This window comes from Somniosus microcephalus, chromosome 11 (genome assembly GCF_052327205.1).
Source record: "Somniosus microcephalus isolate GS21.2 chromosome 11, FLI_Smic_1.0, whole genome shotgun sequence".
Lineage (NCBI taxonomy): Eukaryota > Metazoa > Chordata > Chondrichthyes > Squaliformes > Somniosidae > Somniosus > Somniosus microcephalus.
The window spans coordinates 183,773,378-183,797,911 of NC_140997.1; the positions used below are offsets into that span (position 1 = coordinate 183,773,378).

The window sequence follows — 24,534 nt, forward strand, 5'->3', positions numbered from 1 at the left end:
CCTGCTACCGTTGTCCTTCTAGGTAGAAGAGGTCGCGGGTTTGGGAGGTGCTGCCGAAGAAACCGTGGTGAGTTGCTGCAGTGCATCTTGCAGATGGTACACACTGCAACCACGGTACGCCGGTGGTGGAGGGAGTGAATGTTTAAGGTGGTAGATGTGGTGCCAATCAAGTGGGCTGCTTTGTCCTGTATGATGTCGAGCTTCTTGAGTGCTGTAGGAGCTGCACTCATCCAGGCAAGTGGAGAATATTCTATCATACTCCTGACTTGTGCCTTGTAGATGGTGGAAAGGCTTTGGGGAGTCAGGAGGTGAGACACTCGCCGCAGAATACCTAGCCTCTGACCTGCTCTTGTTGCCACAGTATTTATGTGGCTGGTCCAGTTAAGTTTCTGTTCAATGGTGACCCCCAGGATGTTGAGGGTGGAGGATTTGGCGATGGTAATGCCATTGAATGTCAAGGGGCAGTGGTTAGACTCTCGCTTGTTGGAGATAGTCATTGCCTGGCACTTCTGTGGCACAAATATTACCTGCCACTTATCGGCCCTAGCATGAACGTCGTCCAGGTCTTGTTGCATATGGGCATGGACTGCTTCATTACCTGAGGAGTTGTGAATGGCACTGAACACTGTGCAGTCATCAGTGAACATCCCCATTTCTGACCTTATGTTGGAGGGAAAGTCATTGATGAAGCAGCTGAAGATGGTTGGTCCTAGGACACTGTGCTGAGGAACTCCTGCAGCGATGTCCTGGGGCTGTGATGATTGACCTTCAATCACCACAACCATCTTCCTTTGTGTTAGGTATGACTCCAGCCAGTGGAGAGTTTCCCCTGCCCGATGCCGATTGACTTCAGTTTTATTAGGGCTCCTTCATGCCACTCTCGGTCAAATACTGCTTTGATGTCAAGAGCTGTCACTCTCACCTCACCTCTGGAATTTAGCTCCTTTGTCCATGTTTGGACTAAGGCTGTAATGAGCTCGGGAGCCGCGTGGTCTTGGCGGAACCCAAACTGGGCATCAGTGAGCAGGTTATTGGTGAGTAAGTGCTGCTTGATAGCACTGTCGATGACACCTTTCATCACTTTGCTGATGATTGAGAGTAGACTGATGGGGTGGTAATTGGCCGGATTGGATTTGTCCTGCTTTTTGTGGACAGGACACACTGGGCAGTTTTCCACATTGTCGGATAAATGCCAGTGTTGTAGCTATACTGGAACAGCTTGGCTAGAGGTGCAACTAGTTCTGGAGCACAAGTCTTCAGCACGATAGCCGAGATGTTGTCAGGGCCCATAGCCTTTGCTGTATCCAGTGCGCTGAGCTGTTTCTTGATATCACGTGGAGTGAATCGAATTGGCTGAAAACTGGCTTCTGTGATGGTGGGAACCTCAGGAAGAGGAGGCCGATATGGATCATCCACTCGGCACTTCTGGCTGAAGATGGTTGCAAACACTTCAGTCTTGTCTTTTGCACTCACGTGCTGGGCGCCACCATCATTGAGGATGAGGATATTCATGGCGCCTCCTCCTCCTGTTAGTTGTTTAATGGTCCACCACCATTCACGACTGGATGTGGCAGGACTGCAGAGCTTTGATCTGATCTGTTGATTGTGGGATTGCTTAGTCCTGTGTATAGCATGCTGCTTCTGCTTTTTAGCATGCATGTCGTCCTGTGTTGCAGCTTCCCCAGGTTGGCACCTCTGGCTGATCAATCTCACAGTTGGATGATCATGTACATCTGTTTGATTATTGTACATTTCTGATCACCATAAGGGCAACACTAACATTAATGAGGATAAGTGGGGTTCATCCAGAATTAGCTATCAGCTTTTAGGAGCAGTTGGAAATTAATGAATGCAATTCATGGCATATATATTCATAAGAAACCAGTTTTAATAGTTTTCTGTATGTAGAAGATTCTTCAAACTGTTCCAACCCAACAGTAATTGGATACAATAGTCCACTGTAGAAATGACTCTTTCGATACAAATTCTTTTACAGATTAAGCTTGATTCTTCAGCCCTCTGAAGCTCCATTTTCCTGTTGAGGCTGTTTTATTTTGCACTGTGCAGAGCAATGCCTCTGCAGTATTGGGCCAGAAATTCCAGAACGGGGCTTGCAGCGCGTGCAAGCCCCGTATTTGCACTTACCCCGCGCTCCTGCCGATCAGCTTCTGGGACGCCTGAACTTGGAGAAATAGAAAGCACATTCCCGGGCAGCGTATGACGTCACGCCGCCCAGGAGTGCAGCCAGCGCGGACCCAGGAGCGTGCAGTGTAAGTGAGACACGCCCCTTGAGGTCTCAGTTTCACTGGACACGCCCCCAATGTTTCTGTCAAGCTGCTTTGCTTTTTTACATGCAAAGCAGCAGTTTAAATAGGTTTTTGGAAGTTTTTTGAAGATTTTGGTAACTTTTATAAACTTTTTAAAATGTTTACATTATTTTGAGTAATCTGAAGTAGTTTTAAAGAGAATTAAAGCAATTTAAAGACTTCTAAAAGCCCTAAAAGAATTTTTTTAATTCCATTTATTTATTTAGCAATGTCGTCGTCATACGTGTTTTCACACTGTTCCCTTTGGGGAACTGTATGAAGTGGTGGAAGGATTTATGGCCGTGATTAACGCTCATTCCGTGACCGTAACCATCTTTGAACCAGCCATTAGGGCGGTTAGTCCTATGGTGGGAGGGTTTTACGGGCTCCCACAAGCTATACAAGGAGGGGGGGCCACCCACACCCACGGACGCAAATATCCCACTGGATGTCAACCCAGAATTTAGAGCCGGAGCTCCGACTCCACTTGCCGGGACTGTCTGGAGCGGGGTTCGAAACCCTACCCTGATCTGGCCCAGCGGCGGGGATCCTACCGCTATGACAAACGCCCAATCCGATTAGCAACGTGAAATGGCAGCATAGGGCTCCAGTCACGGGGAGGGAAAAGGCGCAGGAAACGTATGGGTGTCACCTTTTGTGCGGAGTGGGCCTTTTGCGTAGCAGTAAGCATCCCCGCCGCTGGGCCAGAAGGAGTAGGGTTTTGAACCCCACTCCAGACAGTCCCGGCAAGTGGAGTCGGAGCTCCAACTTTAAATTCTGGGTGGACATCCAGCGGGATACTTGCGTCCGTGGGTGTTGGTGGCACCCCCCCCCCCTCAGATGGGTTGTGGGAGCCCATAAAACCCTCCCGCCATAGGACTAACCACCCTAATGGCTGGTTCAAAGATGGTTACGGTCACGGATTGAGCGTTAATCACGGCCATAAATCCTTCCACCACTTCATACAGTTCCCCAAAGGGAACAGTGTGAGGATACGTACGATGATGACCTTTTGCGCAATGCACCTCCTTGGACCCTCAGTCGCAGATGCGAGGGGGCAAGTCGTGCAAGTGTTAAATTTTTTATTTTATTGACATGTAAAATGTTGGCCCAATAATTCCCTTCCAAATGCGCTAGTACGGTCGGGGTACTTACACATCTGGCCGGATGAAATGCCGGTTTTCAGCATGCACAGTGCATGTGGGGAAAACCGGCATTTCCTGTCCTCTGAACGAAGGGGTTCAGAGGCAGAACGCGTGCGACTGCACATGCAGCGCGTGCGCAGTATAATTCGCCGCTTTCATTAATGCTTTCAGTGAGGTCCAGTCATTACAACTTACACATGAAAAAAGCATGGGTGCAGTTGCTACAGAGGCTGCGGAGGAAGATATTTCTTATCGTGGAGCTTCTGAAAGTATGTGTGTCTGTATATATTCCTTTGCGTGTTATGTATATATTCCTTTACTTATGTGTATGAATGTATTATTTAATTATGACTTTCAGAGAAAGTAACTTATTGGAAAATCATAATTAAAAACATACATTCATAGTAAAGGAATATAAAACATACATACATATACGTAAAGGAATATATGTGGACATACATACATAACTCATTCTCACATTCCATTCACACAGCCACAATTGCTCCTTCTACCTACCGTTCTGAAAACCCTTTTTAAAAAAAAAAAAAATTAACTTTAAAACTTACTTAAAATTTCTTAAAATAACTTCCCTCCCTTTCCCAAACAAAAATATTGCATTTCAAAAGCTCCACGATAAAATATATCTTCCTCCGCAGCCAATGAACCACTTTACACTTGCTTTTTTTCAGTGTAACTTCTAAGGACCTAACCTCACGGATTTCATGAATGAAATCCACGAAGTTCACTGCGCAAGCGCTGCCTGTGCAGTCGCACGCGCTCGAGGTCTGGAAATGCCGGCGTTCCCCGCATGCGCTGTTCATGCTGAACGCCGGCATTTCCAACGGCCAGAAGCTTGAGTAAGCCGACCGTACTCACGCTTCTGGCCTGGAATTTCTGGCCCATTGAATCTGCTGTGCTCCCTGCTGGCCTGTTACTACAAGTAGCTGAACAGCAAAGAGAAAATACAATCCGATCTGGAAATGATTATGTAAGATTTGCCATATAAAAAAGCCTTCGGAACCAGAGTGAATAAAATCTTCATTTGGTAAAGATATCAGTGCTGTATATAATGAATTTTATTTGGGGGATTTCATATTAATGTATTTGTATAGGGCAGAAAAAAATCATCTGAACAGAGTAAGCCTGTGAAATACAGTCAAACTCTGAATAATATTAAATATTAAACTCATTGGAATTCTTTGATAATTATCTAAACACAGATCATTTGGCGATTCTTTGAAGTGCGTTAGCCTGGAGCCACATGGACTTGTGTACCTCAGATTAAGGGAATAAAAAGAGTAAAATTGAGCGACCCAGAAAGAAACTACATGTTGTAAATGTTTAATGGTTGGATGGGGCTGCTCTGAATCTGTATGGGGTAAATGACACTGGATCACAGCAGCATAGAGGCTGTAGCATCCTTAATAGCAATTTCTGCAGCGCTGGATAAACTAGTGTTGGTATTATTGCTGCAAGCTGTTTAGTCCAGGCTATTATTTCTTTCGAGAAAGAGCATTATCTTAGAAATTAATTGCCACTAGATTTTTTATTACAACTGAAGACAGCATTAAAATTGATTCACCATGGAAGACCATGCTGGCCTTAGATACCCAAAGAAAACCAGTTTTCAGTTTTATGTCAAGCCTGTAATGGTATTTTTCAGGAAAATCAAACCAAATCTATTAATCTTTGAGAATGTGGTTTTCTTAAGTTTAGTTGTGTATTTTTTAAAATATGTGGAAGAAAACCTCATACGTAATGCTTTAACAGCAGCTAAAAAATAATCTGAAATGTTTCTTTTTGTGCAACCGTTCATTTAACTACTTGTTATTGATCAGCCCACTACTTGCATGCTGGCCTAAGAAACAGATTTTGCTCCTGTTTTTTTCCTCTGATGCTTGTGTACTGGAAGGTCTTCAGTAATAAAATAATTGCCAGTAGTTAATGCTCTGTTAATTCATTGTGATTACATTTCCCAGAGACTCTGTGCTAGTCCAAAGAAATTGTGTCCAAATAATGTATTATTAAACAATTTAAGGAATGCCAGAGATAAGACGAGCTGCTTTTTTTAATTTGCTTCGTTAAAAACACCAGTGTATACACTTAGGTGCATAGAATTTGAGCTGCCATACACCTCCAGCATAAAGGGGTTAGATCACATAAGCTGGGAGCCCATTGTAGGTTTCCATTTTTCTCTAATGGATGCATTGTTCAGGTTTGATATTTGAAATTTTTCATGTACAGAAAACTCTCGTTTAAACAGCACCTAAATATCCGGAATTCTCTCTTAACCGGCAAAATTCATACTCCGAAAACAACACCTCAATAACTGGCAATGTTGCCAAGTCCAAGTCTCCCGCGGTGGCCGAGTTAGTCAGTGGGGGTAGTTCTCCAAACTGCCACTACTCGGCTTCTTGGTGCTGTCGGAAGTCCGAACACCTCAATAACAGGAGTCTGACTCTTTGTTCAAAATAGCCTCGGTAGTTATCCCTTAATGCTTAATTTTATAACATTTAAGAAAATCACAAATCCTCCTTCAATTTCTGTAAAATGACAATGTGCCGATGTTGTGGCATTAAACCTGGAGGGAAGGAGTATGTTAGAACACTGAGGGGGAGAAATTCGGTGGAGCCGCAAACGGGGCGCCCAGCTCGCCTGGGCGCCGGAATTACCGCTGCGATCGGAGCAGTTGCGACCACCAGAAATCCAGCTTGTGCGCCCCAAGAGGGACACGGGCACTGCTTGAGGCGCCTCACGTCCCTCTTAGGGCGCTGAAACTGAATATCGCAGCGCAACGTGCCGCTGCGGTACTGCAGGCCTTCCTCCCATTCTTAAGGGGGAGGGGCCTGCACCAGCACGATCAGAGATCGCGAGTGCCGGCAAAAGAGCCCGGTACCGAGGAGAAGTGCCGGGCTCTCGGAAAACAGCCGGCACTGCCGCGGGGGGAGGTCAGGAGGCCGGGGACGGAGGTGCTGGCAGACGGCCGCCGAAAAAAATGGCCGCCCCGCACCTCCACCTTAATTTGCGCCACTCCCGCCACAGGTAGGCCCCGTGAACCGGGTGCGATTTGCGAACGGCGCTACAGAGGCGGGCGCTACCAAATAGCGCGATCGGGGCGCTGCGCACACCGATTACGTCATTGGTGGCGGCGCAGCACAACGCAACAGGCTAACGCCGCCATTAGCGCCCCAGCTAAATATCGCAGGAGGCGTGGCCAGTGGCGCTAAAGCCACTGAGTGCCCTCTTTAGGCGCTAACTGGTGGCGCAACCCACCGAATTTCTAGGCCTGACTGCCTTTACGGCTCTGGTACTTTAGTTAATGTCCATCTCAAACTGAAAGCTTGAAGGATTCTTGAGGATTACCTTAACATAATAACCTAGTAAACAGGAATAACATGGAATTATAACAGAAAATGCTGGAAATACTCAGCAGGTCAGGCAGCATCTGTGGAGAGAGAAACAGAGTTAATGTTTCAGGTTGATGACCCTTCGCCAGAACTGGAAAAAGTTGGAGATTTAACAAGTTTTTAATCAAGTGTAGAGGCAGGGAAAGGGAGATTAGGCACTTTACAGCCTTCTGGACTCAACATCGAGTTCAACAATTTCAGACCATAACCTCTGCCCCATCTCTCTTTTTCTCTCTCTCACAAGGCAGCTGCCGATCATTCTGCCATCGCCATTTACACTTCATCTAGAGTCATCTTTTGTTTCTTAACTTGTCCCATTACCATCTCCTCTTGCCTTGCACCATCATCCCTTTTGTCTCTTAATCTCTCCCACTTTCCATCCAATCACAGACCTTCCCTTTTGTTCTTTCCTCCCCTCCCCCCTTTCCCTATACTTGCTTAAAATCTGTTACATCTCCAGCTTTTTCCAGTTGTGACGAAGGGTCATCGACCTGAAACATTAACTCTGTTTCTCTCTCCACAGATGCTGCCTGACCTGCTGAGTATTTCCAGCATTTTTCTGTTTTTATTTCAGATTTCCAGCATCTGCAGTATTTTGCTTTACAGAAGAGTAAGATTCTGTTTGACTAACCTCCTTGACTTTTTTTGGGAAGGTGACATCCAAAGTATATGGCAGAAAACCTTCTGACGTGGTATATCTTGACTTTCAAAAAATATTTGGCAAAGTTCGACATGAAAAGTTGCTACTTAAGCTTCAAGCAGTGGGGATTCAGGGTAAAACCTGTGAACGGGTAAGAAATTGACTGAAGAGTAGGAAGTAGCAGTAACTTGTTGGAGGAATTATTTAGGGATGGGAGCCGATCAGTGCTTGGAGTCCTACTGTTTTCTAATTTATATTAATGACTTAAGATTTGGAAGCTCAATGCAAACTGATCAGATTCATAGACAAAGCCAAAATAAAACTGCTTGCTTACTTGTTGTTTTTAGTTTGAATTCCAGGGGACCAGCATCAGTCAGCCAGTTTCCACTATTTACACAACCAAATCTCATTCACTGCCAGCCCTCTTATAATGGCAGCGGGATAGGAGACACCATTTTTCCTGGGTCTAAGACTGATTCCACTGTCAAGATAAAAGGGCCAGATTTACTACTGTAAGGCTGTAAATGCCAGCACCCTGGGTCCAAATTAAAACAGCGCTGTTATAAAAGCAGCTTTCGAGGGACAGTCGAGTCTGAGGAGGTAAAATACATAAGAAATACAAAATGAGTTCAATAAAATATGTAAGCGGGCACAACCGTGGAAGCTGAAATTCATTATGGAGAAGTTTAAGTGCTGCTTGTAGGAAGAAAAACAAAGCAAGTCCACACCATGTTGCTAGTAATTATGATGAAAAGAGGGAAACTACAAATGTTAGAAAAGTGAAATTAAAAACAAAATGTTGGAAATGCCATAGCAGGCCATCAGCATCTGAAAAGAGAAAAGACAGGTTAACGTTTTGGGTGTTTGGTGTGGACACTTTGCCAGAACAGCTGGAAGGGTCAATGCCTTAAATGTTAACTTGTCTTTATCTTTACAAATGCTGGCGGACCTGCTGTGTATTTTGAACATTTTCTGTTTTTATTCTTTCTAGTTGAGCGTTCACATCACAATCTAGCTCGGAGTGTTGCTTTAATTTGGTTTGATAGAGTAAGTGAGGAATGGAGCTGGCACAGCACTGGATCAAGGTGCTTTTTGTGAGGTGACTAACAATCTTGTTACGCACTGTGTACAGAGAAAATCTTCCCTTGGAAGGTTTGTGCAGATTGGGTAGTGTTGAGGGGTTTTTATCTTGCATCTAGGTTATGTTGTATTTAACTGTGGAGTACTTGATGCTGATGAGAGGTGTGAAAATAAAGCATATCCAGTTTATCAAGGCTTTAACAATTTTTCTTTTTGCATATTGAATACCCAGCTTAGAGGATGGTTTGATGACATGTCCACAGGCCGCTGACATTGCTGGTCTATGATCAGAGGCTAGGATAGGAATTGCATTGGGAGTGACATGGGCTATTCTTTTCTTTCTCAGTCGTCCATCTCTTTCCTATCTGTTTAAAATTATCTGTTTTAATGCACCATCTTACATATAAACTGGCCAGAAAAAGCAGCAAACCTGAGGATTGGGAGCAGTTTAGGATTCAGCAAAGGAGGACAAAGGGATTAATTAAGAGGGGGAAAATAGAGTATGAGAGTAAGCTTGCAGGGAACATAAAAACTGACTGTAAAAGCTTCTATAGATATGTGAAGAGAAAACGATTGGTGAAGTCAAGCATAGGTCCCTTGCAGTCAGAATCAGGGGAATTTATAATGGGGAACAAAGAAATGGCAGACCAATTAAATACATACTTTGGTTCTGTCTTCACAAAGGAGAACACAAATAAACTCCCAGAGATGTCGGGGAACATAGGGTCTAATGAGAGGGAGGAACTGAATGAAATCAGTATTTGTAGGGAAATGGTGTTGGGGAAACTGACGGGATTGAAGGCCGATAAATTCACAGGGCCTGATAATCTACATCCTAGGGTACTTAAGGAAGTGGCCCTAGAAATAGTAGATGCATTGCTGGTCATCTTCCAAAATTCTATAGACTCTGGAACAGTTCCCATGAATTGGAGGGTAGCTAATGTAACCCCACTATTCAAAAAAGGTGGTAGAGATAAGACGGGGAATTATAGACCGGTAAGCCTGACATCGGTGGTGGGGAAAATGCTAGAGCCCATTGTAAAAGATGTAATAGCAGAGCACTTGGAAAACAGTGACAGGATCAGACAAAGTCAACATGGATTTACAAAAGGTAAATCATGCTTGACTAATCTACTGGAATTTTTTGAAGATGTAACTGGTCGAACAGATAAGGGAGAACCAGTGGATGTGGTGTATTTGGACTTTCAGAAGGCTTTCGATAAGGTCCCGCATAAGAGATTAGCGTGTAAAGTTAAAGCACATGGAATTGGGGGTAAGGTACTGACTTGGATAGAGAACTGGTTGGCAGACAGGAAGCCAAGAGTTGGAATAAACGGGTCTTTTTCCGAGTGGCAGATAGTGACTAGTGGGGTACCGCAGGGATCAGTGCTAGGACCCCAGCTATTCACAATATATATTAATGATCTAGACGAGGGAACTAGATGTAATATCTCCAAGTTTGCAGACGACACAAAGCTGGGTGGGCGTATGTGCTGTGAGGAGGATGCAGAGAAACTCCAGCATGATTTGGACAGGTTGGGTGATTGGGCAGATGCAGTATAATGTGGATAAATGCAAGGTTATCCACTTTGGTGGCAAAAACAGGAAGGCAGATTATTATCACATGGGTGTCCTTGTGCACCAGTCGCTGAAGGTAAGCATGCAGGTGCAGCAGGCGGTTAAAAAGGCAAATGGTATGTTGGCCTTCATAGCGAGAGGATTCAAGTACAGGAGCAAGGATGTCTTGCTGCAGTTGTGCAGGGTCTTGGTGAGACCACACCTTGAGTATTGTGTGCAGTTTTGGTCGCCTTGTCTGAGGAAGGATGTTCTTGCCATGGAGGGAGTGCAGCGAAGATTCACCAAACTGATACCTGGGATGGCAGGAATGACGTATGAGGAGAGATTGGGTCAATTGGGCTTATACTCACTGGAGTTTAGAAGAATGAGAGGGGATCTTATTGAAACTTATAAAATTCTAACAGGGCTAGGCAGACTAGATGTAGGAAGGATGTCCCCAATGGCGGGGGAGTCCAGAACCAGAGGTCACAGTCTAAAGATAAGGGGTAAGCATTTAGGACAGAGATTAGGACGAATTTCTTCACCCAGAGAGTGGTGAACCTGTGGAGTTCTCTACCACAGAAGTGAGGCCAATTCATTAAATATATTCAAGAAGGAGTTAGATATATTTCTGAAGGCTAAAAGGATCAAGGGATATGGGGAGAAAGCAGGGACAGGGTACTGAATTTGGATAATCAGCCATGATCTCATTAAATGGCGGAACAGGCTCGAGGGGGCTGAATGGCCTACTCCTGCTCCTATCATCTATGTTTCTATGTTTCCATGTTACTGCAAATTGGAGGCATGAATCCCTCTTGACCATCCCATGCCCAAGTACATTAAACCTCTGTAACACCTTGCTTCATAATTAGTGTGGCTCTAAATACAGACAGATCATAGCGAGCACCAGCCACCACCTCGGAGGAAAAATAGCAACTACTGATGCATTTCACGCTAATTATAAGGGAAACCAAATTTTAATTCTACGCTCATTCATACATCCAGATAGCTTGACTGTATAAATCCTCTTAAATTTCAAGCTGGCTGTAGCAAAATGAGCTTAATTTATTGAGTGCTTACTATGTTCAGATTCATAATGAAATGGCAGATCTTCCAGGGACTGTACTAGTTGCATGTCAGTTCTTGGAGATGCTGAATCTCAGTTTATTACTGGAACTCATTTTATTCAGCTTACTGTTCACATCAGCTGTCAAGCAGATATCTTATTGCAGGAAGAGATTTATTATCATTTAGATTTACTCAGAAACTAATGTTTTCACTGCCTCCGGAAATTGTTAGAATCATAGAATGGTTACAGCACATAAGGAGGCCATTCAGCCCATGCTAGCTCTCTGCTAGTCCCACTCCCCCGCCCTTTCCTCGTAGCCCTGCAATTTTTTTTCCTTCAGGTACTTATCCAATTCCCTTTTGAAAACCATGATTGAATCTGCCTCCACCACCCTTTCAGGCAGTGCATTCCAGATCATAACCACTCACTGCGTAAAAAAGTTTTTCCTCATGTTGCCTTTGGTTCTTTTGCCAATCACCTTAAATCTGTGTCCTCCCGTTCTTGACCCTTCCACCAACGGGAACAGTTTCTCTCTCTATCTACTCTTTCTAGACCCCTCATGATTTTGAACACCTCTATCAAATCTCCTCTCAACTTTCTCTGCTCTAAGGAGAACAACCTTAGCTTCTCCAGTCTATCCACGTAACTGAAGTCCTTCATCCCTGGAACCATTCTTGCAAATCTTTTCTGCACCCTCTCTAAGGCCTTTACATCCTTCCTAAAGTGCGGTGTCCAAAATTGGACAAAATACTCCAGTTGAGGTCAGATCAGTGTTTTTATAAAGGTTCATCATAACTTTCTTGCTTTTGTACTCTCCGCCTTTATTTATGAAGCCCAGGATCCTCTATACTTTTTTAACCACCTACTCAACCTGCCCTGCCACCTTCAACGGTTTGTGCACAAACACCATCAGGTCTCTCTCTTCATGCCTGAGCAGCAGATCATGCTCCACACGTTATGTGTGGGAATTCCTGACCTTTCACCAGCCCTCCAACTTCTTCCCATGATGTTCTACACTTATCCAGTGATTGTTACTGCTGGAGGAGCAACATTTTTTTTTAACTTGAATTCACATCAAAAAGGCAGCTTCCATAAGAGATCAAGCCTTCTCTGAACCGAAACCTGAACTCTCATGTGTGTCATGAGTGGGTTAGAGTGCCTAGGTTTAACAATTACCCTTTAGCCATGGTATGTTGCACCAGAGACTGACTATGTTCTCTTGCTTAATTTGATAGGTGATAAATACCACACATTTGAACCTTTAGGTTTAGGCTAAAATTAATAGGCTTATTTACAAGTTGGATAATTAAAACCAAAATAAATTGTTGGAAATGCCATAGCAGGCCATCAGAGGCAGTAAGACACAGCAAGTTACTGATGGTAAAAGGATAAAAGAAAACAGTAACAATGGAATAAGCCCAAAGGGATTAAAGTATCCTCTTTAGAACATATTTATTACATAGTTCAAATTATGCAATAACTTTGGAATGAAATGGTCTTTTAGAGACTTCCCAACGCAATATTTATACAGGTTATGATAGGGTGAATAGAGTAAGACTATTTCCTCTGGCTGGGGAGTCCGTGATGTGGGGAGTCATCTCTGTAAAATTATCACTAAGAATGGAGGAGACACTTCTTTATCCAAAGAGTTGTTGGAGCATAGAATGCTTTGCCATGGAGATTAGTTGAGACCATTGCACCTTTTAAGGGGAAATGGAATAACATTTGAAGCAGAGGAACATGAGGAGAGAGCAGGGCAGTGCAATTAGTTTGGATTACTCTAATGAAGAGCTGGCTGAAACGCACTGCACTGAATAGCCTCCTTCTGTGCTGTAAACTTACATGGTTCTATGGGTGATGTGATCAGACTCCAGCTTCACAAGTATATTGATTTGAAATGCAGGCTGAGCAGCTAAGGCAGAGGGTGCCAAAGGGTGCTCTTCATTGTCACAGGTGACTTTAACTGTCTTTTGCCCTCTGATGGATCAGCCCTTGCAAGTAATGAATTTGCCTACTTTCCTCCTGTCTGCAGACTCGCCTAAATTAGCATTTTGAAGTGACTACCAAGCTACCAAGTGAATTTTGATCGAATTAGTTTCTGAACACAGGCTATGGCCCCAACAAAGAAGACTAGCCAGTTTCATGTATTGACTATCACCTTGTCATGGAGATAAAATGCCACTGACAAATTTACTAAGAATTTTTTTTGAAGAAGTGATCGATAAAGAGAATGTGGCCGATATGGTGTATATAGATTTTATGAAGGCACTGGAGAAGATGTCACACAAGAAACATGTCAGAAAAATTCAGATGTATGGTATAAGAAGAAATGTAGCAACATGGATTAAAAGTTGGTTGACAAACAGAACACGATGGGACTGGCGATGTGTTGGAAGTGGTGTACCCAGGGAGCCAGTGGTGGGCCCAGTTTTGTTCTCTATATAAACAGTGGATTTGGACTTGGTTGTCAGGAATACAATCTCAAAATTTGCTGACAATATAAAAATAGGAGGTTTGGCAAACAGTGAAGTGGCCTGTTTAATTCAAAAAATTAAAAATTGTGCAATAGGCAAAGAGGTGGCAGATGTAACTTAAAATGGAGAAGCCTGAGGTATTGTATTTTGGTATAAAAAACAAGGAATGGGAATATACACTTAATGGAAAGACATTGAAGGACATGGATGAACAGAGACACCAAAGGTTTCAAAGCCATAAAAAAAGGCCAATACAATTGTGTATGTTTTTAATTAGAGCCATACAGTACAAAAATAAAGAAGTAATGATGAATTTATACAAAACATTGGTTAGGCCACTGTGCAGTTTTGAGCACCCCAATATAGAATGGACATTAAAACCAAAGAGAGCATGTAGCATAGATTCAGCAAGATGATGCCAGGGATGGGAAACTATAGTTATGGGAAGAGACTTGGGATACTTGGACTTCATAACAATTGGGGAAGGAAATGACTAGAGGAGCTAAATGGGATAAACAGTCTCCTCATTTCATTCTCATGTTTAAAATTCTCGGCCTTACAGAAAATTCGATTTATTTATAAATGCCAATGCATATGTATATATTTTGAGCGGCACTTTATTTTATTTCATCTTTTGATAACATAGGAGGTTTTGAAAGACTGCTACAAATTCTTTAAAATTTCTTTTGTTTGGATATTATCAATGTTTTAAAAAAACGCCAGACCAGCTGCCAAATGTTTAAATTCTAGTATCGATTCACTTTCTCATCTACTCGCTCCACCTATTGAACTGCTTTAAAATTCATAAACAGCTGTGTCATTGATCCCTCAAGACTACTTTACTCCTTACCCCTGGCTTAATATCCGACTCTTTCATTATTAATGATTATTCTACCTATGCTTCAGCACCGACTAGCAATCAATCATTTCTGGAACCCTCTGCTTGAAACTGTTTCAGCTATCAAGGCAAATCTCTGACTTATTTCAAGCTTCCTTTAACTCCTCCCTTCTCTCAATATGCATGCTACTCTAATTTAATGCTGCTGGGATTTATTTTGTTTACCCTGTAGCACATTGCACATAGCATAACCCCTGTTTTCATCTTATTTGGATTCTGTTGTTCTGCATGTCGGACTGGTAAGCTGAACCTACTGGATTGCTCTCCATCACTGTGCCCTTGTATGAATGTTAAACATGAGGGCCACCATTTGCTTAACCCAAACATGGTAAATGTGAAAAATTACTACAGAATAACTGGCTTGGAAAGATAGTTTTCTAGATGTCAAGATATTTTTACCTTTGTATTACCAAATATATGGGACCCAGTCGAAATGAGAAACTGGGTGGAGTCCAGATAGCTCCATTAAAAAATCAGATATTGCTACCAGGGTTATTCTCCCACAATGTCTTTACAAAAAAGTGTCTTGTGAATCCTATTCCATGCTCAAGTGTCAGTATTGGCTCAGTAGTAGTGCTGTCACCTCTGGATCGGGAGATCGTAGGTTCAAGCCCCGCTCTCACAGGTCTTGTACACTATTCCCCATTTGAAAGGTCAACATATTTTTAGGCCTTTCCCAATGCAGTCCTTGAATCAGTTGCTATAGATGTGCAAGAGCATCCCTAGTTGACTGCTGAAAGGGATAAAAATAGACTGGAATATTTTACCACAGCAAGGTGTTTTTAGAGATGTGGTTTAGATCAGATGAAGTCTGGTGTTCTGGTACTGCAGCGTTATGTGTTACATAACGGAAGAATATGACGTACACATTGGCAGCAGCAGCCCTGCTGCTCATGTAATGCAGCGCTGAGTAACAATCTAAATGCTCGGCGAAGTACAGCTCACATTATTTTTCAGACTTGTGATAAATGCTAACGTCTAATTATTCTTCATACACACCCACATGCCATTTAGCTATGTCACATTAACAAAAGTGTGTCTGGGCCAATTATAAGAATTTCGACAGCTATTTATTACAATTGATTTGTGTTTTGATATGCCAAGAGCCTCCTGAAAAGGTTGACGAGTGTTTGCATTGCCTTGGTTTGTAGCTTTGAAAAGAGGAAATACATAGTTCATTTTATCAGCTGACAAAACACAGGGGGATTCGTTTAGCAACAATGAGCATTGTGTTGAGTGTTGCAGCAACTGAAATTTTCCTCTGTACAACAGCAATGGAGATCACACAATACATTAAAAGGATTAACATACTTTTAAAGTAGAGATATAGCTGCCACAAATGTTCCATGAACCTGGGAGTATCAGAGCTCAACCAAAGTTAATCAGGTTTACTTGAATGTATTGTTGCAGTTTAGGTTGTCTCCAGCACTTTTACCTTGTATTCCATAAGCAGGCTGAGTCCCCTATGAACCAGAACCTGTGTCCTTATACGTACCATGTACAGATTAGTGTGCCTAGAGTTAATAAAGAACTGCTAATCATGGAATATTATTCACTGGAGATCACATGGGATTCTCACAACATTCTCTTGTCTCCCGCAAAATACCACACTGACGGACCAATACGTATTGGTTAAAACTACTTGGATGGATTAATGATGTGGAGATGCTGGTGTTGGACTGGGTTGGACAAATGTGAGAAGTCACACAACACCAGGTTATAGTCCAACAGCTTTATTTGAAATCACAAGCTTTCGGAGCGCTGCTCCTTCGTCAGGTGAGGCAGCGCTCCAAAAGCTTGTGATTTCAAATAAAGCTGTTGGACTATAACCTGGTGTTGTGTGACTTCTCATAGATGGATTAACTTACAGCTATAGAGACGCCAAATGATACAACAAAATACTGAATTGACAGAACGCTAAAGCAAAATTAGAATCAGTCTAGAGGAGGTTAACATGCCTTTTAGAACACATTTCTTGGAATCTGATAAGTAGCATGACTTTTGGGTGAAACAGTCAGGTTTGTTTTGTGGTAGACCTTCAAGATGTTAAAACCTCAATGATGTAAATTGGAGTTCATCCACAGAGTTCAGAAACCCTGACTGAAGTAAAGCTGAGCAGCCAGGACTGTGATTTATGCCATTGGATTCCTTTCCTTTCACGCTATAAACATTTCCTTGCCATAAACCAACAGGCTGAGAGCCTGACACATCTCAAACTTTGTAAGGTGAAGTGCTAATGTCTGAACGTTTGCTACTTCCTCCATATATTTTCCATAATGGCTCAGCAATCGGAGAGGTTAGAATTGGATGTCGTTCACGAATCCGCAAATGTAGACTGCATTTGTAAACTCGCCTAGCCATCAAGCAACTTTTTGACTTAATTGGCGTTTGAACACAAGAATTGAAACAAACTAAGACCCTTTTAGGACAAACCTTTCCCACTGAATTTGCTGCCATGGTCTGATGATTATGCAGCCACTTGTATGCATTGGTCACCATTAGCAGAGAAAAATTGTGACCTCTCAGCGATACAGCTGGCTGAAACCCATATGTAAGTTAGATATACAGTACCTTACTAGAGGGTATAGTCCAGAAATTTCCCTAATTGCAATTTGAAACCGTACTATTTTATGTATGCATTTAATAATAAACTACAAGTCTCAACATATTTTTGTTTTTTTTAGAAGCCCCAATGCCTCAGAAGCCTGACCTCCTGCTGTGGTAGTCACCTATAGCTCTGATAGTATGGTGAATTTGCTTTTCTTAAATTTATCATAATGAGCAATATTGCAATCAAGCTTTCAAAGACCACTTTATGTTGACTTCCTTATCCCGTTGATATTAGGTTAAGTGCTTAAAAGCGTTATTCACAATCAGGTCCCACTCAATGTGCTCGCTAAGTTGCGTGGCCGCACACAGACCACTTGCCGGTTCCTAAATGGGGGATTTCGCACATGCGCAAAATTTTGATTGGGCCACGCAGCCCGCTAAGGAGACCACGCACCCAAAAAAAAATGAGAGGGAACATTGGTCCCATCCGCGAATACTGTCGATAACCATTTGGCAAAAGCAAGGGACATATCATTAGATATAAACATTGAATTAACTGCATTGTTTACACCTTTAGGCTCAAAAGGTTGCCCTGACTTTGCAAACAATTTAATGGTTAACAATGTATGGATGAATTAACCTCATGAAAACACATCCTATTAAATATATTTTGATGAAAATGGTCATGTGAAGGAAAGAATAAAGTAAAATAGTCAAGTGGACCTAATAGGAAAAGGTGAAGCCAAAATCCGAGTTCCATCAGCAGCCATAACTATTGCCTTGGCCAGCTGTTGTAGTATAAGGTGAATATACGACCCCGTTTTCCGGGGACAGTCCCCGGATGAGGTGTCGTGTCCCCGGGCAAACAATGTCCCCGGTTCACGAAGCTCATCCTCGGTGTACCCTTGGACAGTGAGTGTACCCACCCCGCCAGCTCTAAGGCTAAATTAAACAACAACTTGTGCAATGACCAGAGTGACTCACTGCACATGTGCGACCAGGCGTCTTTTTGCGCATGTGCCGGCTGTTGTTGTTTCTGAGTTCCCGTCTGATCTCGTGCTGCTGGATTTTTGCTGCCGGAAGTGCGTGGGGGAGGGCCAGGCTGGGGGGCAGACTAATCCCCTCCCATCACAGTGTCTAGGTTCAGGTGTGACCTCAGTCACCAGGAGGAGCGGGGCGGGGGTGGGGGGCGAAGAGGAGTCAGGTGTGACCTCAGTCACCGGGATGGGGCGGGGGGGGCGGCGGCGAGGGGTCAGGTGTGACTTCAGTCACGGGGTAGGGGGTGGTGAGGGGAGAAAGAGGTTAGGTGTGACTTCAGTTACGGGGTGGGGGGTGGTTGGGGGAGAAATGTGTCAGGTGTGACTTCAGTCACGGGGTAGGGGGTGGTGGGGGGAGAGAGGGGTCAGGTGTGACATCAGTCACTGGCAAGGGTTCAGGTGTTTGAATGTGCTTCAACAGAGTGACGTCACATCCGCGGTATTTATATGCACATTTGTTTTGTATTTGTAGTGTATATGTGCAACTGTTAAAATATAGGCTGCTAAAATGTTTTGCCTTGCTACACTGCGCAACCTACATTTTCTGTCCTGGCTTCCTTGCTCTGCTCCCACCCTGTGTGTCCCCTGATTCGGTTTAGAAAATATGGCCAGTCTATTGTAGTGGATACCATTGTGCAATCTGTAATCACTCACTGTACTCCGATTATTGTCATATGATTTTTGTCAATCACTTTCTGTTGATGGATGCATGTGGTTGACAAATAGTTAATTACTGAATGACCCTTATGTGACTAGTATTTCAATTGTCTGATTGCAGAGCAACTATTAGGTGCTTCCTTCAGAAGACAGCAGGATTATCATTAGTATCTTAAAATGCATATAAATTACAAGATCTGTCATGATTAATTTGGTGTATTATAATAATTGGGTTTAAACCAGACAGTACACTAGAACAATTTTATTCTTCTTGTCATCCTTCCTTTCTTTAAAGTACTGGCATATGCTGAGGAAATAGATTCATATACACATGCAGCCTATCTTGAGTGATCCTGGAACCTCCTTGAGTACTACCATTTATATATGGGCAAAGAAGAGAATATGACATCTCCATTAACTCTTGGGCCAGTTTATGTAGCATTTGTACTAATGCAGACAGAACGTTGTGTCATTACACTTTCTTTACATTGGCAAACTGGTACTGTTTGATAATATTTAGATGAAGTCTTTAAACTAGTTAGTAACAGCCTCAACGTGTGGAATATTAGAATGGATCTACATAATTTTGAACTCATTAGGCATTAAAAATATATCTCACGGCCTCTATTTTCTGCATTCATTATCCATGGAGAAGTAGCATACTCTCAAATGGCCTACATATTCAGGGATAAACATAGTAACATTGTAATAGTTTCAGGCAAGAGAAGACCTTTGGTCCCTCTAGCCAGTTATCCACAGTACTCCTTTGGTGCATTTCTAATAATTCTGAATCCCTTTTGTTGACCAGAACCTGTCTCGTTCCTTTGTGAAACTCATTAAAGTTTCTTTTCTGCCATCTGGGCCAGTAATCTGTTCCACATACTTATTGCCCTTTTAGTTTAAAAAAAAAAGTTCCTCTTGCAATATCTATTTTCTTTTGTAGTCCTTAATTTGTAAATATAGTAATATTGTCCTTCAATGTCCCTGCACTGATTTGGTTCCAAGATAGCTAACCAAGCATAGGTAATAACTGCTATTTTTCACAAACTGTTACAGTTGCTATATTAATCTGTTAATGATTCCAGGATAGCTTTTTGTGTTATATTCTATTGGACAGTTTTTCATAAAGATTCAGGATAATTTTTTGGCAATGTGACTTTAGGGGTTTCCTCCTTCATGTCATATTATTTGTGATTTTTAAATCATTAACAGCAGGTGTCAATCACCTACCCAGCAGGTTACAAACCTATTCCTGATCTATACTGTGGAAACAAAATGTCGTGGGAACATAGCTGCCTGTTGTACTCTGAGCCATTCAACCACACTGACCGTTACCTCTGTTAAAGATTTACTTTACATGCACTGCGTAGCAGTTCCTTGAACAGTACTTGAGTTGAGCTCTACAGATCTTTATTGATTACCAAAAGACCTTGTTACTAAAATCTCCCATTTCAGGTATCATTTGTGCTCTGAGATGGACAATGCCCATATTAACTGGCTGACTGGCAGCACGGTGGCATAGTGGTTAGCACTGTTGCCTCACAGCGCCAGAGACCCGGGTTCGAATCCGGCCTCGGGTGACTGTGTGGAGTTTGCATATTCTCCCCGTGTTTGCGTGGGTTTCCTCCGGGTGCTCCGGTTTCCTCCCACAGTCCAAAGATGTGCGGGTTAGGTTGATTGGCTATGATAAATTGACCCTTAGTGTTAGGGGGATTAAATACGTGGGGTTACGGGGATAGGGTGGGATATGTGTTGGTGTAGGGGTTACGGGGATCCGGTGGGATATGTGTCGGTGCAGGCTCGATGGGCCGAAATGGCCTCTATCTGCACTGTGGGGTTTCTGTGATTTCTGTGATTCTGTGACATCAAGCAATTCAGCAAAACTGAATTCTTGGAGATCTGAACTTAGTGATTTTTTTATATTCCTCTTCCTCAAGTACCTGCGGTAGAAGTTTTAAAAACAATTTTATGCGTCTCCCCTGTTCATTGTAGAATTTTTATATTTTGATTAGTGCTTCTGCAATTGCCCAGAGTCAAGAAGTGAGCTTGCGCCTGAACCTTGCGCGCATACTGCCGTGGAAATGTGATTATGATTGAGCTGTAACTGTAACTCTTTCAACTGGTGCACATTAAATATGGTGGTTCTGATTGAGGAGCCTGTCCAGGCGTTTGCTGTGGTTGTGCAGAGGATTCTTTTGTTGTTGCAGCAGACTGCCTGCCAGTTGCCCTGTAATTTACACTCGGTCCCTGCATCATTTAATAGCTGACTGGCTTCAGTGCAAGAACATTACCTGGGCAGCAATGTAAAATCTTTCATGGCATCTGCGTCACACCAGGCTTCATTGGCTTTTCGGCGAGCACTAGAGCAGCTTTTTGTTTTTGTTTACCTTGACGATGCTTCAATAATGAGATGCATGTTGTGATGTACTGCATCTGGAACCTATTGGCAGCTAGATGCAACAATTCCATTTCTGGTAGATTGTGGCTGAGAGTTTAAAATGCAGTTAGATGGGCATTCATTGTGCAAGGCCAGTTTGTGCTGTAACAATATTCAAAATGCTACAGTGTGAAATTCCCCAGTGACACGATTTCCAGTTCTCTCCAATGTTGGCATTATTTTATACTTCTGAGTTGTAGCAAGCTTATGTTGGTGACAATTTATCATGATTTGGAAGAAAGTTATATTTCGGGCAAATAGTGGAGATGAAAGAATTGTGTTCAATGAAGCAGATGCTTTAAATGTGGTAATTTTCAATGTGTTGGCAATGTTTTAATTACAGTGAGCTCTGGGACAGACTGAAAAGAGGGAATAATCTGATACATGGCTGCTTTGCAACAATAGGAGAGTTGCATTTCCCACGCCTTGTGCCTTTTTAGGAAATTTGTGAGAACTGATTACCATTAGTGGGAGGAGATAACATACAACCCCATAAAACATCAGAGCTGGCAGCTATAATTCTTCCTGACTCTGCACCAGCAGTTCCCATTATACAAACCAACCTCTTACAGTTCACCTAGTTTCATGTAATGACAGATTAGCTGTGGAACGGAAACTGAGGATATCATGAATCGTTCATGTTTTGTATTTCCTGAAGTTCAAAAAAATTTTTTGCACTCATCCAAATGTTTAACTTTCAATATTTGTTGCATAAACAATTATTTTCATAAACTAGTATATTCGAATTCTGTTTATCGCCCATGGCCTTGCACACAAGCAGTCAAGGCCAACTGTAATCTGCAGGTGAAGCAGGAGATAATTGGACCAGGGTGAACAGACATAATTCAATCCCCGTTTTAAATTCATACAGTCTGCCTTTATTTTGCATAATACTTAGATTTAGAATTGAAGTTGATTGGAGCGTAGGAGTTTCTCTGTGCTACAGGCTAAGGAGTTGGGAGATGCAAAACTGAGACACTACGTTGCTACCACTGGTGGAAGGATGTAATTACAACATGACAAGTTTCCATAAAGAAAGAAAGACTGGCATTTATATAGCATCTTTCACAACCTCAAGACGTCCCACAGCGTTTTACAATGAAGTACTTTTCAAGTGTAGTCACTATTGTAATGTAGGAGACGAGGCAGCCAGTTTACGCTCAGCAAGGTCCCACAACCAAATAATCTGTTTTTTTGTGATGTTGATCGAGGGATAAGTATTAGCCAGGACACCGGGGATAACTCCCCTGCTCTTCTTCGAAATAGTACCATTGGATCTTTTATGTCCACTTGAGAGAACAGATAGGGCCTCAGTTTAATATCACATCCGAAAGACGGCACCTCCGACAGTGCAGTACTGCATTGGAGTGTCAGCCTAGATTTTTCGTGCTCATGTCTCTGGAGTGGGACTTGAACCCACAACCTTCTGACTCAGAGGCAAGGCTGCTACCCACTGAGCCACTTGCATAGGCAAGTTCCATATTTACATTCATAATGGGAAAAGTTGACAGCAGGAAATTAGGTTTTGTAGACAGTAAGTGCACACAGATACAAGATTTTTAATACAGGTGTTTGATCATAGCATTTAGAAATGCAATGCTTGCATTGTAGTTGACGGCTGTACATTCAAAATGGATTGATCACACCCTTGAGACATGACGGGAAGTCAACCAGCAGCTACTTTGAGCAGATGAATGACAGCAGTAGCAGTGGAGAAGTGATTATTTTCTTTTGCAAACTGTAAAGAACCAAAAAGACTGAAAATTCAGATTCAAACAATAGCAGAAACTGCAACTGAAAGGAAGGATGCAACTTAACATGTACTGTATTAGAGAATTGAGTGAGCCAGCTGTTTGGAGACTTTTGCCTGATTCCTTCCTTCTAATTGACTTACTAGTACAGTTCGAGCTGAATAGAGTCTCATACTTGTTATATTTGCTTAGAAATGGAACTGTGGTTCTTAAGAATTATTTTATTTTTACATTGTCACGAACAATATTTCAACAAATCCCAAGTAATCCAGATGCATTAGAAGTCACATGATATGTGAGCTCCCTGGAACACCTAATTTTATCGCACAAATGGAACAATTTTGTGGGGGGTGGGATCTTAAGCTATTAACAATCAACATAAAAATTAACATTGACCTATATTACTTGTTAAATAATATTCATATCAACAAATATTTTGCAGTGTGCAGTTACCACGATGTATAGTGGGGTGCCACAAGGATCAGTGCTGGGGCCTCCGCTATTTACAATCTATATTAATGACCTAGATGAAGGGACCGAGTGTAATGTATCCAAGTTTGCTGACGATACAAAGCTAGGTGGGACAGTAAGCTGTGAGGAGAACACAAAGGGATATAGATAGACTAAGTGAGTGGGCAGTAAGGTGGCAGATGGAGTATAATGTAGGGAAATGTGAGGTTATTCACTTTGGTAGGAAGAATAGAAAAACCGAATATTTTTTACATGGTGAGAAACTTTCAAATGTTGGTGTTGAGAGAGATTTGGGTGACCTCGTGCAAGAAACAGCAAAAGCTAGCATGCAGGTACAGCAAGCAACAAGGAAGGTAAATGGCATGTTGGCCTTTATTGCAAGGGGGATGGAGTATAAGAGTAAGGAAGTCTTGCTAGAATTGTACAGGGCCTTGGTGAGACCACACTTGGAGTACTGTGCACATTTTTGGTCTCCTTATCTAAGGAAGGTTATACTTGCCTTGGCGGCAGTGCAATGAAGGTTCACTAGATTGATTCCTGGGATGAGGGGGCTGTCCTATGATGAGAGATTGTGTAGAATGGGCCTATACTCTCTGGAGTTTAGAAGAATGAGAGGTGATCTCATTGAAACATACAAGATTCTGAAGGGGATTGACAGGGTAGATGCTGAGAGGTTGTTTCCCTTGGCTGGAGTGTCTAGAACTAGGGGGCATAGTCTCAGGATAAGGGGTAGGCCATTTAAATTCAAGGCTGAGATAGATAGATTTTTGGACTCATGGGGAGTCAAGGGATATGGAGATCAGGCAGGAAAGTGGAGCTGAGGTCGAAGATCAGCCATGATCTTATTGAATGGCGGAGCAGACTCGAGGGACCGTATGGTCTACTCCTGCTCCTATTTCTTATGTTCTTAAAACATGATTTAAGATTTTTTTAAATATATTTGTCAATATCTTCTAGAGTGTCTTATTTCATACTCAATATTCCCATGCAATGAGCTCCTGTCTCTCAGCCATGAGATCAGAATTTTTTTTCTTCATTCGCCTCTCTATCCATTA

The 24,534-nt window shown here is 42.5% G+C and overlaps 1 protein-coding gene across 8 annotated transcripts in view; it reads left to right on the plus strand.

Annotated features, from left to right (window-relative positions):
• Positions 1 to 24,534, plus strand: part of magi1b (membrane associated guanylate kinase, WW and PDZ domain containing 1b) — a 532,630-nt gene that overhangs the window by 317,668 nt on the left and 190,428 nt on the right. The gene's annotated exons all lie outside the window — the stretch shown is intronic.